We start from the raw sequence: 16846 nt of genomic DNA, 5'->3' as shown, positions 1-16846 counted from the left end.
AACTTGCCCATAAATTTTGTCCTTGCTACAACCTCACTTGTTTTAGGGAAGCTGCATGTTTGGGAGTGAGAGGGAAATAAGACATTCTACATACAGGTAACAAATCTAACTGAATGATGTTTGTGTTTGGAACATAAAGGTTATCTGGTATTTAATTTCAGCGTTGGTAATCAGTGACCAATAGAGGCAAAGGTATTCTACAAAGCAAAAATCTCATTTCTCTGTTGTGCACTGGAATAGGGAACAAGCTTTTGCTATTTAAGTGCTTTAATATTAATTAAATTTCATATTAGTTAAGGCACTTATATTAATATGTATTAATATTAATTAATTAAAATCCTTAATTTTTTTCTTTGGTGAACGTGAATGTAGTTGTTAAGGAGGGAAATTAATACAAAAACCACAGCACTTGCAAAAAAAACGTCTAGTCAGTGCTTTAAATGCAGATTTTGAGAGGTTCTCATACTCAGCGTGGTTCTGTCTCCACTGAAGCAGCTCAGCTTTTTTCCCACAGAGGGAGTGTCTTTGAAGGTCTCTCTTGCCTGAGTGTGTTCATGGCTGGTCAGTTATTTTCCCTGGTCTCATAAATACATAAAGGTGGGATGTTACAGTCTTGCATTCTCACTGGTGAGTGACATGTGCCTCCTTCATGATTAATTTTCTGTATAGTAATGTCTTAAGAGCCACAATGACCTTAGCTTTTCTGGTGAATTTCTCAGGACAGATTTTAGCTGCATAAATCCAAGAGAATTCAAAGCATAACTATCCATTCCTTGTTCATCTTTTTTAATATAATTTCTAAACTTCTGTGTGTGATCTTTTTGCCTAATTTCTTTGCCTTTATTTCTTCTGCTATTTTGTATTCTCTGAATATTAGTGTTGCTTGAAAGGCAGGAAGATGAGATTTCTTCATCCCTTGACAAACCCATTTGCAGGTGACAATAAACTTGTTCTTTCAAAAATCAAGGAGGCTCTGTTGGGCAATCAGGTTTTGTTTCACAGGCAAGGTCCTGTTTGCTTATCAGGGAATTGCTTCTCCTAGTTTCCACAGTTCTCCTTGTCCCCAGGGTTCAGGAGATCTTTAAGGGTCAATAAATGCATCTAGTCCTTTCCCAGGACAGGAATTAAGGCATTATTTGCACAGTGGTGAGTCCTCCCTCTGTGATCCAACTGTCGATATCCTCAAGGCAGGAATCCCAATTCCACATCTTTTTGTGAAATGGGATATATTCCATTGGAAGGATGGTTTATCAGCAGTGGTGATCAGATGTAGTCCCTGTGAACAGTTCTTTGCATATTTGGTCAGGCCTGAGTTCCTAACTCAAATGCCAAAACCAAGGGCTTGTTACCATTTGGGTAACTATTGTAGTCCTGTGTGCTGTCTGCCCAGCAGCCAACTGGAATTACAGGAAATGTAACAGGGAATCCAGACAGAGGGGTTTTTTTGGTACAAAAGATTCAAAGTACACTCCTGATAACACACTCAGTAAAAAGCCTGTGACATTTTTGTAGCTGATTTGGCATCAGGTAGAGCTAATGCAAGGAAATTTTAATTGTCAAGGACTCTGGCAGGATGTGTTTAGGGCATCTGTTTTATTCCCATCTGTAATTTTTGCTAATGAAGGCATGATGTGTGTTTAATCATGGAATGAAAATAAAATCCTGGCTGTCTCGGATTTTCTTTTAATCAATTAGTTGGAATTTGACCATTGATTCACACTCCATAAGACATGTAAAGTTAAGGGCAAGTATTGTTTTTCCTCTTCATCGGATTGATTATTACTTTTTCTTCTCCAGGTAGTATTTTTATACAATTCCTAAAGCAAAAAATAAGCTCCCAAAAATTGCTTGAAACTAAGGATTTCTGCATCTCATCTGTAGTTTGCATATTCCTTCTCAGGCCCAAGCACTCTCAGGTCTCACTGGAGAGTAGAAAAATGCTTGTAAAACATGTTTTAGGAGATTTATTTTAAGGCAACAATAACCAAAGACTTACTCTTTAAAATCTGCTCTGTTGGAAACCTGTGTTTTGTGGATAATGGAGTCTAGGTAGCAGCTCAAATAGGGACTTAAGCAATGAGGTTTTTTTGGCTACTAGGATTTGGAAATGACATGTCCTTGATTTGGGGCAGTTCATCTTGCCAGGAGGTTCTTGATGGAGGCGTGATCTCTAAATGTTGATGCATTTCAGTGAAAAAAACAGCTGAAAAAGAGGCAGAGGAATAAGCAGTGGGTTAGGAGGGGTGAATATTTGCTGGAGGTTTGGGGAGTGCTTTGTGATGGTTCCTGAAGGCTGGAATCTTCCTGACTACACAGCTGTGTGACTCTTGGTTTCAACTGCAACGCCGGACTACAGGAGAATAAATGCAGCATTTAAAAGGCATTTTCCTCCTATTGTTTCGCTATCTGAAAACTCTGTATGTGATTTCACTGTCAAATATGAGGTTTGTGGGTAGTAAAACTAACATCTGCCATGGATGGTGGTTGAGCCCACAGGCTTTTCCTGCAGGACCGAGTTTAGGCTGGATGACGCTGCAGAGCTGGCAAACCTTTCTGATGGAGTTTTGCATAAAACGTGGGCAGAACAGAAAGGGTTTGTGTTCCCTTGTTCATTGAGAGTGTGCTGAAGGATGGAATGCTCTCAGGACTGACCTTTTATTCCAGAGAGATGGGAGATGGCTTTTAGTGCCTAAGCTCAAAGAAGCAGCACCTCCACCAACATCTGTGCTTGGTGCAGCTCAGACATCTGATACCCAGCTCCTACTGCCAAGCAAACTGTTCAGGGATTTCTCTTTTAGGCATTTGCTGGGAGAGGCCATTGTGTTTGTTGTGGGGCTTGTACTACTGAAAGAGCTTGGAGCATTTTACCCTGGAATTTTATGGGGTGTATCACGAAAGTGAATTGTCAGCACGAAATACCTGAGAGAGGTGACCAAGCCATATTAATGAAATAATTATTGATCTGAGATGTCTGACCTAAGAGAATTTCTACACATGGGGCTCTGCTACAGTGTGAAGTAAATGGATTCTCGAGACAAAAAGCCTTTGCCTTTTCAGCATCACAGTACTTTCTTGAAGTAAATACTCTTCTAATCATGTTTATACAAATTAAGGAGTGAGAAATGCCAGACATGAAAATCGTGACACAACTCAATGAACAGAGAAAATTCAGATGGAAGGTTAATATTCCCTTACTCCTTGACTCCCCTTTTGTTGACCAGCTTGTTATTTATAAGAGAGGATGTTCATTTAAACGGTCCTTAAGGAGCAGGAACAGTCCTAGAATGCCAGAATGGTTCGGGTAGGAAGGGACCTTCAAGACCATCTTGTTCTAATCCTCTGCCATGGCCAGACACACCTTCCACTATTCCAGGTTGTTCCAAACCTTGTGCAGCCTGGCCTGCAGTCCTGTTCATCACCTGTTTTGTAAATGGGGTTTTTTTGTTGGTTTTTTTGGAGGCTTATAAGATATAGAATTAATATTGTGTTCTTGAAACTAAGTATAATTTTGTGATGTAACATGAAGAATTTCTGAGAGCTACATTTCTTCTTTTTTAAGAGCTGTTGGGTTACATCAGAAACACCAACAGAGTTATGGCAGCTACTTTTGCAGACAGGGCCAGCAATGATGAAGCAAGTAATTACAGGCTCTCTGTCCCATCAGGAGAATATTTCTTCAAATCATTATTGAGAGCATCAGATTGAAATAACTGTTTGCATTATGGGCTCACCTTCTCAAATTTAAATCTGGTGTTGCAACACCATTTCTGAAATCTGGGAATAGCCAGCTGGCTTGGTTGTATCTTAGGATTTGGGGTATTTAACACCTACAGCAAAAGGAGGCTCAGCTTTTTTTTTTTTTTTTACTTTGTACTTTTCTAAAAAGGAGCCTTCAGATATCTGGAGTTTTAAACCTGCTGTTGCTGTTTGCAGGAGAGCTCGTTAGACCTGAGCGAAGAAGTGCATGTCCCACCACACAGGTCTCAGGTGTGAGTCTCTGGAGAGAAAGCAGTGCTCCCTCATATCATTTGTATCGAAATTATTTCAGTTCTGCAGACATTTCTGGTGCAGACTCTGACATCTGTGAGCCTGAACGGGCAAACAAGGGGATGAGCAGCAATCCCTCCCTTAGAACGACTGGGTTTGTAGCCAGGTGTGCGGGGTGAAGCCAAGTGTGCAAGGAAGAACAGATAGATACTTGGGAAGCTCCAAAGCTGAGCTGACACAGCTTCTTTGGAGTTCTTTTATGTCAGGATGAGTTCTTGAATAGCTTTTCTGGTACATTAGGCACAGCATGCTTTTCTCCATCACTGACACTGGCTTCCATGTATTTCCACATTCCAGGAATGCACTGGCAGCACTGAAGCCATTGTAAGGAAAATCTGCATGTATATGTACTCTGCTGTGTCTGTTCTACTGTGTTCCAGGGCGCCTGGTATGAGGCTGCCAAATTTTATGTTATTTCATACCAGACAAAAATCTTTAAGTGTGGTATTTAGCAACATACAGCAAAATTTTCAGTGTTTTGGCACTGGGATTGCTTTCCTGATCTTGGCATGCCGAAAGGTAAAGAACACAGCTTGCTACAACAATAACTGCTCTATTTTATAGGCCCTCTAAGCATTTGAACGGATCGAATCGTCTCCTGTAAAATATGTGGAGAGCACTTAAGAAATAATTGGACCAGGGCTCTGCATTGCCATACGGAGCTCTGCCTTTGCATTCCCGTTGCTCCCTGCCTTTTCTGGGATAAGAGGAGGGGGAGACTGCCCTTCACAGTGTTACCTGATCCAGGGATGAAGGGGTGCTACGGATGCCTTGGAGGGGATGGCTCTATCCTGTGCCTTGGCTGGAAGTACGTTGAGCATGACCCAACCCTTGTGGGTAGCAGCAAAATTGAGGAGCAATTAATGGCTACCAAGGGCTTTCAGTGAAAGGGGATGAGGTGTTATAGCCTCGAGACAAAGGAGGAAAAGGAGCGCTGGCGTGTTTTGTTTAACACAAGCAAGGGAAAAGCCGACCTGCGGCTTAATTTCAATTTGTTAGGAAACAGTATAGCTTGAAATGAGCCCATTTTTATGTTACTGGAAATTAAACTGAGTGCTGTCAGGCAAACCAATTGCTGCCAGGTAGCATTATAAATCCTGGATAATCACAAATGCATAAGCCCATGCTGGAGAGCCAGAGCTAATAAACACCAGTGAGGGAGCAGAAACAAACCTCAGCACAGTCCCTGCAGCAGCCAGGTATTCATGGACAGCATCACATGTCAAGCTGAGGTGGGAAGAGTGTGCATACAGTGAGAAATCTGAACTGCTGGTGGGGTCGAGAACTGAGATTTGAGCAGAAGGATCTAGGCTCTTTCACGCCAATTTGTGGTGTTAATTAGCCTCTCTGGCTACTCCTGAACTCCAGGGGTGCTTTATCCAAGGTAGGGTGCTGCTTTGGGGCATGTCTGCAGCTGCCTTGAGCTTTGTGAATGATGGACAAGTAACTCTGGGCTTATCTTAAGCCAATGCAGACACAAACATGGTTGACAAAGTGATAAGCACATTCAGGCAAGAGAGAGGTTCACACATGTCTTTCATGGTCTGTTTATTTTATCCATCAGCTGTTTCCATTGCACCTCGTGTGGGGGCAGCCCAGAGCTCAGCCATCATGCCCTCTGCCAAGGTGGGAAGGGAGGCAGCAAACACAAAGCTGTTGCATGTGCAGCAAATAACCTGACATTAGATAGGATTTTTAACTTTGGTGGAAATCCCATTGTATGCCAAATGGAGTTAGAACTGCACTCCTCATTACAAACCTCTGCACAGCAGTGGTTCAGTTGTTTAGGTATCAGGTCTCAGTTGGTATCAGTTGTTTAGCAATTCAGTACTTTCTGACCCAGAGCACATCGATCATATTACGGAGATGTGTTTGTTCTCCGGGTGTGAAATACTTGTTAAAAAGTACTTGTGCTTGCTGTTATTTAGATTTTGTGAGTTTCAGGAGTTCCCCTGTGGCCTCTGAAGTTGATCTCCTTTTTGTGCTCTTGGAGACCTTTGGTGGAGCCAAGATGTCCCTGTGAGTACATGGTACCCAGCACAGCTGGATGGCTGGGACATCATGTGACTGGGACACTCCAACTCTCTGGCCTTGGGCAAGTCCCTTACCTGTATTCCTTGTCTAGCAGGAGAGGCAGAAGGATAAACCCACAAATAACTGGGATTGCTCCAGTGCTTAGGACAGTACAGAGTTGTAGGTCATGGTGAAAGGGACACTTCTGAAATTATTAGTAAACTTGGTGCATATGACTCGATTAACAAAGAACTGGAGCAGACAGTGAAGCATTGGAAAGGCTACATGGAAAGCAGGCTGCAACCCTGTGAGCTGGCAGCGAAGGAAATGATGTTTATCCACAGGGCTTAGCACTGCTACACTGACATGTCTTAATGACTTGGACCCCAGAATCATTTCAGAAGGACCGTGGAGATCATTAGATTTTTCCCTATCCACAGTTTCCATCTCTCATCAGGAAGGCTCCTAGTCAGTGGGTAACAAAAGTGCTGACATCCAAGACAAAAACACAAATTAAATCAGCTCAAGAGTTTTACTGAATGATTTTTCTGTCCACGACAACTAAACTCTCTTGGCCAGTTCTTTAAAGCTTGAAAATTATTTCTGTCTTTTCCCCTTCTGTCAAAATCTTCTGCACTGCCCAGAGCAGGGAACTATGGGCAGCCTTTACATTTCAACAACATTACTGCAAATACTATCCATGGAAAACAGGTTTGTGCTTCAGCAATAGGCTTTCACGTGTGCTGGGAATGCTCCACAGCCAGCTCATCTGTTGGATGAGAGGCAGAAAATGCTGGGTTTGGAGCGAGCTGCAGGAGCAGACAGAAAGCAACTTTCTGCTTGAGTCTTGGAGCCCAAGGCTGCCACGGGAATGGATTCAATTACACTCTGAGCTTTATTGCTGAAATATTCCACTGGGAAGCCATAAAAAAGCATTTTCAAACTTGATTCCCTAAGTTCTGGAAAAGGAGTTAGCAAGTGTTTTATTGCTACCAGCCTCAACACGTGATAAGAAAAGCAAATACTGAGTGGGATGGAGGAGCTTGATGCAAAAGCCCCTTCACATCATCAAACCCTTCTCCCTGTTCATCGCCCACTCAAACCAGCCACTCCTAATTTTATGTGTACTGAGTACGGAGCCACTTTTGTTGAGATCAGTCCTCGCTGTGTTGGTGGGAGCTGCTCCCTCGTTAAATTTCCACCCGCTGCTTCTGCTTACTTACCTCTTTCTTCTTAATTACCTTAAACACTAACTGATAGTCTTCCTCAACAGTTATTTGGTGTCCTGGGCTGTGCAGCAGCAAGGCAGGACACCCAGAGCACTGTTGAGTTACCCAGCCAGAGCCTCTCTTGCTGTTCCTGCCCTTACTTGTCCCCACATGCCATCCCCAGCGGTGTGCCCGGCCGTCCAGGCGGGCGGATGAAATTCAGCCCCAGATTCATTCCTGATGACATCTGTGCTGTCTACTCACATATGTTTAAGATTAATGTTTAGGCTCTGTTTTGTAATGAGTTCTAAATCTTCCTTTTAGCTGTCATGTAGTTTCCTTGTTCGCTAATTACGCCCGCCCTCGGGAGGAGCCCACGTGCTGTGTGCGGTGCAGCTTGGGTGGATGGAAAATGTTATTGTCAGAGCACATCGCTCCTAAAGGCCATCTCCCACGTGAGACCAAGCAGATGTGCCTCTGAATGCTGCTGGAGCACCCATGGCCACCTTCACTCCTGCAGTATTTTGCTCAGCTTGTTCTGTCGAATCACAGCCCCCTCCCAAAATACACGCTGGAAAAAAATTCCTGCTGAGAAGGCTTGGGGGTGCTGGTGAATGAGAGGCTGGACATGACCTGGCATGAAAGGTCGTGCAGCCCAGAGAGACAACCATGACCTGGGCTTCATCACAGGCAGCATGGGCAGCAAGTCAAGGGAGATGATTCTTCCCCCCTACTCCACTCTGGTGAGCCCTCACCCTGGAGTAGTGCAACCAGCTCCGGGGTTTCCAGCACAGGAAGGACATGGACCTGTAGGAGCAAGTCCAGAGGAGGCCACAGAACTGCTCTGAAGGCTGGAGCACTTCTGCTATGGAGACAGGCTGGAAAAGCTGGAGTTGTTCAGGCTGGAGAAGAAAGGGCTCCAGGGATACCACAGAGCCCCTTCCAGTGTCTAAAGTGGCTCCAAGAAAGTTGGAGAGGGACTTTGAGCAAGGATCTGGAGTGACAGGACAAGGGGGAATGACCCCAAACTGAAAAACAGTAGGTTTAGACTGGTTATTGGGAAGGAATTCTTGGCTGTGAGCATGGTGAGGCCCTGGCACAGGTTGCCAGAGAAGCTGTGGCTGCTGCATCCCTGGAAGTTTTCAAGGTCAGGTTGGATGGGGCTTGGAGCAACCTGGGATAGTGGAAGGTGTCCCTGCCCATGGCAGGGGGGTGGAACCAGATCGTCTTTAAAGGTCCCTTCCAACCCAAACCATTCCATTATTCTATGAAAAATGGAGAAAAATTAAGGAGTGGGATTTTTTTTACTGAATCCCACCCATGGGTGCAGCGGTGGATGGTGAGTACCTGTGATGTGCCAAAACTTCAGCGCTACTTCCCATTGCGGGGACCGGACCCTTCCTTTCGTGGCTGATGGAGCCCAGCTCTTCCTCACCTCCTCCTCCTCCCCGGGCCGGCCGTGCCACCAGGAGTCACTCTCGGCCTCCGAACGAGCCGCGGAGCCCCACGCGAGCCGCACCCGCGGCATCCCGGGCTGCGGGGCCGGGTGCGGGCAGTGATGCCGCGGGAGCGCTGCCAGCGCCAGCCGGGGGACCCCGTCGTGCGGAGCCTGATGGCCGCACGGAATCCCCCTTTTTTATCATTTTTGGACTTTTTCCTCCCCCCACACGCTCTTTCCGGCCATGTTTAACCCCTGGGATGCCCGTTCGGGGCGGCAGCCGGAGGGGTCTCCCCCGCCTTCCCTCGCACCGAGCGCTCCGGTGCGCGGGTCCCCGGGGCGGGCGCTCCGCAGGTGCGGGCCGGGCTCTGACCGCGCTGGCTCCGCTCAGGAAGTGACAAGAGCATTTCCTCCTCCTCCTCCTCCTCCTCCTCCTCCTCCTCCTCCTCCTCCTCCTCCTCCTCCTCCTCGCCGCTCCCTCCCTCCGCCCGCCCCGCCCGCAGCAAGGCGGCGGCGGCGGCGGCAGCGGAGCGCGGTCGGAGCGGCGCCCAGAGCCGGCCCGGCCGGGCCGCGCCGCCGCCACCACGGGAAGCGCCCGGTAAGCGATGCCCGGAGCCGAGCGGGGTCGTGCCGTCCCTGGGGGGTGTCGGGGAGGGGGTGGACAAAGGGCGACGGTGCGCCCTGCCCGGCCCGGGGCGCCACGGAGGGGATGGGGGGAGGATGGTGGTACCCCCCGCCGCTGCCGCATCCCCGCGGAGCGGGCTGGGGGATGTCCACCTTTGTGCCGTCAGGTCTCGCCCGCGCCGCGGTGAGCGGAGGCCACCGCGGAGAAGCCGCCTGGGCGCCCGGAGGGAGCGCGGGGCAGCGGGGTGTGTGCCTGGAGCGGCGGGGCGGTGCGGGATGCTGAGCCCCGGCCGCCCGCCCGACGTGCGGGCAAGGGCGGCTCTCCGGAGTTCGGCGTGCGGGGAGCGAGCGCTTCTCTTCCCATCGGATTCCTCTGCCTTTGCCACTGGAATTTCTTCCTGCAAGCGAATCAACACGTGCTTTCCTTTCTCTGGGCCGAGAGTGATGTTTAAGGGGGTTGAAACTCGGATGCCGAGTCTCGAGTTCTCACGGGGGGCTGCAGACCAGAGGAGCCGTTGTTGAGCATCCCTGCAGGGATGCTCTCCCAGGGTAATCGCACACTCTTCCCACTGTGCCACGCTTCAGATTTCATTCTGCTACGTGCGAGGTGGCTCCCGGCAGCAAGGGAGAGGGGCAGGCCTGCCCCCCGGGTGGGGGGTCTCGAGCATCCAAGTCCGCTGCGGTGGGACAGGGCAGCTCCTTACTGTGTGAAGTGTCCTGGCAGTGGAGTTGTCCTAGAAAGTCCCTAAGTCTTGTTTCCCCATTCAGTGACGTCAGGTAGTTCAGGTTCTGCGGTAGGTGAAGGTTTCGCGTACAGCTGGATGCAAAGATTTCACAAATAAGTGGTTTTTTCCTCAATAATTTTAATTTACTTGACACAGAGTGAGTTTGTAGCAGCACGGTGCCTGTCACTGAGCAGTGCCACTGCCTCTCAGTGCCGTGCAGTCTCCACAGACGCTGGTGTACCTTGGCAGCTCATCCCCTCCTTAGGAAATCCTCTGGAGTAAAAAGTAAGCGTAATTTGTTATGAAATAAGGCTGATAGACGAAACTTCAGTTCGCGATTGAAACCAGATGTGCATATTTTCCTTTTGAATCCTCAAGCAATAACGAAAGTCTATTTTGACAGATTAAAAACTACTTGCAAATTGCAGAGGTAGCAGTGCCTTGTGATAATCCAGTAAAAACACGGAGTGCTATGAGCATCTCTGCCCCGGGTCGGGTATCTCTGAGCACAGCAGATGCTGCTGAAATCACAAAGCCCAGATTCCCTTGGCCTGCCTCTGACGTGGGCAGAAATGTTTACCAGAGCTTGACTGAGGGCTAGAAAAAGAAATAAAGAAACCCCAAAACAATGTAGATAATGTTTCTAGGGAAAATATTTGGGGTGGGTCATGAAACAGATTAATTAGTGTGATAGTAAAAAACCTGAATTTCAGAGCAGCTTGTTCTGTCCTTACCTGTTGCAGGTTTGAAGAGAGTTTCTGATTTATTTCTTCTTTTCTGAAAGTCCTCGTGAGCCTGAGAATGCTTGCGGTGGTGGGTGTGCTACACCCAGCTCTGGCACGGCCGAGTTCAGGGGTGCAGGATTAGGGCTGTTCACCCCGTGCTGGAGGCACTTTACTGGGAGAAGGATGCAGCCTCCTGGCTTTCACAAGCTGGGGGGCAGGGGGGGAAACCCAGCCAGAACAACCTGCCGTGGAATTGCTTCCTTCCGTCCACTTCAGAGGAGAGGAGGATGCCCCGCCGAGCACGGACACAGGGAGCACGGCCACGCATGCTGGTGGCTTTGCAGCTGAATTCCTGTCTCCAGACTTTCTCACTTCCAGCTTAAACCCAGAGCAGGGAGGGAAACTTTTGAGACTTCCAGCTCTCCGCAGGGCCAAGGTGTCCAGGAACCACACTGGTTATAGAAAGCAGATTGCCTTTTGCTGCAAATGCAAGACTTAGCATAGAAAATCTGGGCAAATCAGATAATTGATTTGTGTGAGTGAGATCCAGATTTTTGTATATGGAGATCAGGCAGACTGTGGGACAGAGCCAGCACCAATGTAGGCTAATTTTCAGGTATGGATACCTGCATAAATATATGCATATGCATAAATATGCACACATGCAAATAGGCAAGCATATACCAATATAAATCCCCAAATATGCTTTGGTTAATTATATGCAATTAATATTTTTTCTAGTATCAAATGCTTGCTTTATTTTTACCAAAAGTACAGGTAGAACGAGACATACAGCTTTTTGTCAGAACACCTGTGCAGAACAGGCACCATGGGCTGTGTCCTGATGGGATGGGGAGGGGGATGAGTTTTATGCAATTTGTCAATTTATTATTTCTGGTTGAATTCTGATTTCTCAAATGGCAGCTGTGTGCTCTGAGACTGTGCTTCCTTCTTTCTTTCTCATGATATTGCATAGAGTTTTTCTTGATCATTGTTGGGATGGAGGCAGTTTGTACTTGCCTTGTAAAATCTCAGATGGAAAAGGGGACACCCCAAGTTGAAAGGGTGATTTTGGTTTTGTTCCCTTCCCCCTCCTGTATCACATGGTTTGTCAAGTGATGTTACTGGGAAATATTCCCAATGAACATTAATCTGTGGCAGAGCAGACTTTGGACCAACTTTGGGCTGGGACAGGGCAAGGTGCCAGAGATGCTCTTTGGAGTGCTCAGGCTGGAGAGGCTGAGTCTCCTTGCCATGTCCCAGGGGAGAGAGAGGGCAAGCAGAGCCTTGGTGTCAGGTCTGCACTCTTTCCTAGAGTGCAAATACCTTCAGAAAGACAGGCTTTATTCCCGTGGCTATGGGGGACCAGGCTAGCAGAGGAGCTGGGATGTTGCTTCTCTGTAGCTCCTCAAGCAAGTTCTCTTCTTGGTTGACTTTTTCTGCTCCTTTCTCCCCCAAAACTGGGAGGAGGAGGAAGAGGAAGCAAGCCTGCTGACTCGGGGAAACAGAACTAAAAAAAAAGAAGGTCTGACGAGTGGCAGAGGGCTGCGACTGCCACTCCGTGACTGCCGTCGGTCTCACGTGCCCGCCCGGAGCGGGCGGTGAGGGCTGTGCCCGGCAGCCGCGGCTCGCCTTGCAGGGGTCCCCCCGCGGGGCTGTGCAAAAGCACCACCGAAACAGCAGCTCCTCCAGCACGTCTGCTCCCCGGAGAGCTAAATATAAACTCACCAGCGAAGCGGAGGGAATTTTCCACCGTGCTACTCATCTGTGCCCACTGGGTCATGAAGCCTGGGGAAGCCCCTCGCCCTGCGTCTGCTCCTTGTTCCCTGCCAACCCAGCATGTGCCACCACTCTCTATAGGGATAAGACCTTCCATAAATTCCTTGAAAGCAGTCGGGGCACTGGCAGACCTGAGCCCTGGAGCTCTGGTTCTGTGCACAAGCCTCCCTGTGAGAAGTGGCCGTGCTTTAACTCTGAAAAAGGACTTTTCCAAGGTCATACTCCACACCCACAGTTGCAGCCTGGCTGCCCACGACCCAGCTATTTCTGTAGAGCAGCAATGCAGAACGTGGCTCTGGTACAGTGAACCAGAGAGCAGATCCGTGGACTGTTTTGTTTTTCCAAACTTTTCTGAGTTGGCTCTCTGTAGAGAGACAAAAATTCCCTAACAAGAGCCTGTTTCTAAAACATCACCAGGCTGGGGTGTCTCTGCTAGTACAGGCTGTGGATGTGTGAGTCTTTAGTGATCAACAGGTGAAGTAGGGATTGAAAAGTAAGAAGCGTCATCATGCAGTTAATTTACAACCAGAATTTCTCCTGGCTTCAGGTGGTTGATCCATGAGTTTTGAGGCCTATGGGATTTGATACATTGGATGTGTGAGATACCACATCTTACGGATCTGACATATGCTGTGTAAGATAAATCAGATTTGATATGTTAGAAGTTTCTGTGAAATGCACAAAGGAGCAAACTGCATTACACTGACCTGGAGGAGCACCAAACCCTGGGTGAAGCATGAATGATCCCAACACTGCAGGCTGTGGGTCCCTGCATGGATGGGTGGGAGGGACCAGGTGAATTTGGCTCAGTAATCACTTCATTTGAGTAATATTTCAAGAACTGGTTGAGTGAGTGCAAAAACTCTGTTCTGGTGCATTGAGTTTCTATACCTCCCCCCTAAAAATGTACCCAAGGGAGACCTGGTCATGGTTTTTTGCTTTTAGAGGATTAAATATAGCAGCAGCATTGGTGTCACTCCTCTGTAGTCCATTTGAAGCATCCCTTGGGCTACATCATTCCCTATACTTGTGGCTCCCGGCCATGGGTTTTGCTTTCAGCAGCCAGAGCTCAGGGCTTGCGCTGTGCGGTAGGTATGGGACCGTAGTGAAAGAGGAGTTTTACTTTGTGGCTGTTTTGTGCTTATATATCGTTACGTCTCCCAGGGTTTGTAAAAAATGGGATCTGGCAAGCTTTGATCCGGCAGCTGGAAAACCTGCTCTCCCTCTCTCTGCTCAAAACCAGCCCTCGAAAGGAAGGACCAGAAATCCTCTGGATGGCAGAGGAGGAGCGGGGTTTGGGGAGGTGGTGGTACAGAGGATGCGGCTCTCAAGGTGCATCAGCAGCTTGCTTTGGCCTCAGAGACTGGTCTGGACTGGGGGAGTTGAGAGACACCCCTCACCTTGCTCCTAAATCCAAAGGGATGAGTTAAAGCTTGTTATGCACTTACTTGTATTTAAGAATTTTCTTTTCTTGTGCTTTTTCCTTCCTGTTCCTCTGCCTCAGTTGCCCCAGTCGGACAAGTGCTGCCGTCACTATTCTGCACCACTGGGAAATGTTAGGGAAGGAAAATGGCATTAAGGCAGACAATGGGTCTTGCCTGGTCAGGACAGCCTGGCAGCACAGTTAGGCCAGGTGATGGGGGCCATTTCTCATTTCAAGTGATGTGGGAAAGTCACAATAACAGTGAGTTTTGTGTTTCTGGGCTTGCCCTAATCTTACTGAAAACTTTCAGCCTCCTGGCGTGCTGGGAAATAGTTGTCAATGCCATAAAATTACTTCATGTATATATATTATTAACCCTGTTATCATCTGCTTTTTTTTTCGTCCTGATTGTTACAAATGGATGTTGTATAATATATTTGAAAGGACAAGTTTTAATACTATGAACTAGATGGCAAAAAGCTACAATTGTGTGCCAAAGCTGAAGAGCTGTTATAATTATGAAGATACAGAAAGCATTAAAAATATCCACATTTGGTTTTGTAGGCTCACTGTTAATTCAGAAAAACAGGTTGCCCAGAGAATCTGTGGCTACCTCATCCCTGGAACTGTTCAAGGCCAGGCTTGATGGGGCTCTGAGCAACCTGATCTAGTGGAAGGTGTTCCTGCCCTTGGCAGAGGATTGGAACTAGATGATTTTCAAGGTCCCTTCCCACCCAGGCCACTCTATGATTTTATTTTTATTGGAATATCAGTTGTGCTATAAATGAAATGCAATGCAATGGGATGGTACTTCTCAAAGTCAAAGCATCACGACTAATGAAGATTTACAGTTACCTAAAGCTTCATTTAGAAACTCTCACCCACATTTTCAGTTGCACATGGTTTATGTTGTTGATAGAAATTATTTTTCCCATGGAGGTTTCAGATGTAAGTATTTTAAGCTTAATTTAAAATAAAAAGTCCCAACTCTCCAGTGTGATGAATTGTGCTGTCGATGCCTCCCCCGTGCCTGTCTTTTGTGTACCCCACAATACATCATAAAGGTGGCAGGTTCAAAAGGATCAATGTTAAAGCTGGGACAAGAGCCAGACCAGCCTGCAGAGGGGCTACTCTGTCAGTCCACCCTCCTGATCCTGGCACATCCCACCCTGGTGACCCTGTTAGGACATGGGGCCGCTGGGGACAGGGGACAGCAGCTCATTCAGGGTGTAGGGCAGTGGGCCAGGAGAGCCCCTCTCCTGGGGACTGCTCTATGTATCACCATTTTAAGTAACTTTCCAAATTAGTTCTTGCTGGAGCATGGACTCAGTGATCCTTAAGTGTTTTCCAACCTGAGTGATTCTATGATTCAGTGTCTTTTAGGAAGTCCACTCAGGGCAGAGATGAAACTGTAGCACTGAATGGGAGCCCTCTGCAATCATCTGCTCTGCTGGTAGTTTATGATGATGATTATTGTCTGTGCTGGTTCAGGAAAAAATTGCACTTTGCCCTTGCTCTGGACCTGCCTAGTCCCAGCTTCTCACCGTGCTGGGAGGTGTCCCAGTGCTGTTCTGCTCCCTCCAAGGGACCTGCCTGGCTTCTCTTGCCCTCTCTGGAGGCAGCCAAGTCATCCTCAGCAGTTACCACCCCACATTCCCCCAGCCTTGTGCTGTACCAGTGTCTTCAAGTCCCTCAGTTACTCTTGGGGTCTGCTCCAGACCTTGGCTGGAGGTGATAGGAGGCTCCAGGTGCCCATAGCAGTTGTGGAGTGCAGAGCATGGAGACAATACTCTCTCTGCTTCTCCTGGAGAGCCCCAGTTTATCCAGCCTGTGGCCATATCCCTGCATACCTTGGTATTCTACTGCACCATGCAGGAGCCTGGGGACATGCCCCTGCCTTTGAGGTGAGTGGCTTTTAAGCAATTTAGTTTTTTTAAGGTGTATCTTATTGTCTCTGTTACAAACTGCCCTGGTTGCTTCTCTTCATTCTGTATTATCAAGTTGTTCTCTCTATTTAGTGCTTTGCTGGTCTTGAGTCACTTCTTACACAGCACTGATTTTCCTGTTTCCTTCCCAAATACTGCCAGAAATACTGCATGGCCTAAGGTGACAGTCTAGTTCCTGTTGCAGCCAGTGTTACCAGTTATTTGCAGGTCTGTTTGAGATCTGCCAGTGACAGAGTTGTCAATAGCTGTCATACACTTGTGTGTGCTTTAATGAGGTCTGTTATACCAGTGCTCCCTTTCACCTGCACAAAGACATCGGCTGAGGTGAGAGCTCTTTCCCTGGTGCTGTAAGAGTGGTTCCTGACTCCCTGACCTCCCACTGAAACAGGAGCCTTGCCAGGCTCTAGGTTTCGGGGCCATCACTTTTATCACCCTGGCTTGTGCCAGTCCTCGGGGAACATGGGTGGTGATGGCTCAGAAAACTTTTTGGCAGAATCTTATAACAGTTGAAGGTGTAAATTATTTGCTGCTGTTGTTTAAGAGCGATCTATATTTAGTTCTTGCTGTTTAATAACATGCCAGGTTACTCATGACAAACATGACTGTGTCCTTTTCCTTCTTCCTTAGGACATTTATACTGACCATTTCTCACTTTTCTACATTGTGACTAATATTTCCACTGTTCTTTCTATTATTTTCAGTGGCACTTCTTACTTGTCCTTAGTATCTATAAAAAATTCTGTAGGTTGTTTTCTAACAGAACGTGATGTTTAGCTTGCACTCTCATGCATTTTAAGGTGGTGTCAGAATTTTAGGGACCTCACAATGGTTTACAAATTCTAGATTCATTAATTCCTTCACTCATTAGGGTTGCAAGCTGATACATATTTTTTCCATGTGATGAAGGTGGATATTTTT

At 47.4% G+C, this 16846-nt stretch overlaps 1 protein-coding gene and 1 long non-coding RNA gene across 3 annotated transcripts in view; one reads left to right on the top strand and one right to left on the bottom strand.

Annotated features, from left to right (window-relative positions):
* Positions 1-16846, bottom strand: part of LOC127477212 (uncharacterized) — a 629249-nt gene that overhangs the window by 185175 nt on the left and 427228 nt on the right. The window lies entirely within an intron of this gene.
* Positions 9177-16846, top strand: part of FAM53B (family with sequence similarity 53 member B) — a 47366-nt gene continuing 39696 nt past the window's right edge. For both annotated transcript variants that reach the window (XM_051801200.1, XM_051801202.1), the window contains exon 1: positions 9177-9304. The gene's annotated coding sequence lies outside the window, so the exon portion shown is untranslated. The remainder of the gene's footprint in view (positions 9305-16846) is intronic.

Source organism: Manacus candei, unplaced genomic scaffold (genome assembly GCF_025592945.1).
Source record: "Manacus candei isolate 608988 ecotype Guabito, Panama unplaced genomic scaffold, ASM2559294v1 h1tg000050l, whole genome shotgun sequence".
NCBI lineage: Eukaryota > Metazoa > Chordata > Aves > Passeriformes > Pipridae > Manacus > Manacus candei.
The sequence above is the reverse complement of the archived record's forward strand: the minus strand, read 5'-3'. Positions and strand labels throughout refer to the sequence as shown.